Source organism: Triticum aestivum, chromosome 1D (genome assembly GCF_018294505.1).
Source record: "Triticum aestivum cultivar Chinese Spring chromosome 1D, IWGSC CS RefSeq v2.1, whole genome shotgun sequence".
NCBI classification, from domain to species: Eukaryota; Viridiplantae; Streptophyta; class Magnoliopsida; order Poales; family Poaceae; genus Triticum; species Triticum aestivum.
The window spans coordinates 415,206,612-415,207,845 of NC_057796.1; positions in this window are offsets into that span (position 1 = coordinate 415,206,612).

Below are 1,234 nucleotides of genomic sequence, written 5' to 3' on the forward strand. Positions count from 1 at the left end.
CTCTCTCTCTCTCTCTCTCTCTCTCTCCACGACTTCCCTATGGACTTATACTACCAAATAATATGTATATTTGGAACTCCCAATTAGAGTAATTTCTCTCTAAATGATTCAGTAGATGACATCTCAATAGGGTTGGGATGGTCAAAACAAGCTCCTCGGAACCCCTTTTTTCTAAACACAGAGTGAGCGAAGTTGTATTCATAATAAATTGGCTGGATCGGATAACTTCTCAACCGAGCCTAACAAACCTTCTAGGAGGTTGGGAAGTTGTTTGAGGACCTCCATGTGGAGCACCCTAAGCTTTTAAGACTATTTTTTGTGAAATTATTTTGATGCCCATGACTAAAGAGGCTAATCAATTTCCATTGTACATATTGACATGCCTTCTTAACGTTAACTTCATATTTACAAAGGTGGCGAATGATTGACTCAATGGGGTTGTCGACCAAGTGGTTCAACCCACAAAAACGTCGTTAATGCATGATAGGTGGTTGTCTTCCATGAATTTGTTCATGAATTGTACCATGAAAATGGATGGTGTCATTTGAAAGTAGACTTCGATAAGGCATACAAGTGTGAAATTTGTCACCATTACACTAACTCAAACGATGCATGCTTCAGGCCAACAACTCAGAAAGTGATCGGTTTAAGACGTATACCCATTGATTTGATCTAATATGGCCAAAATCTGGTTGATAGGGAAAAATTCAGTCACGTGACTGACATACAACGTTCCTTTCATCTGCAAATTGGTTGTTCTTTCTCACAAACCACGCTAACGATGTATGAATGTTTTCTTTGGAAAACTTTACATTCCCTATGACTCAAAACCATACCCTTTAGGGTTATCGAGTGTCTCCGTGGGCACAGGAACCTCAAACCAGTTTGTGAAGTAAGATGCCACCAATTTACATATTTTAATGGTACATTTGACATTAACCTTTGTAAGATTATGTGGAATATCCTCATTGTATACATCTATTTTCTTAAGGAAATGAAATCGTGATGCGTGTCGGGAATGGTGATGTGATCTCTGCTCAAATATCAGAGTCATGTCTTTAAGTTTACCTTCAAGATTTATCTTAGAACTAAATAATTGTTATTTTGTTTTGATCTCTGTAAGAACATTATCTTTGTATCATGTTTAATAAACTATGCTTACCATTATATGTATCGGAAAAATGAGTGTTCAATTTATTATAAGGATATGTTTTATGGCTTTGCACCTATTATT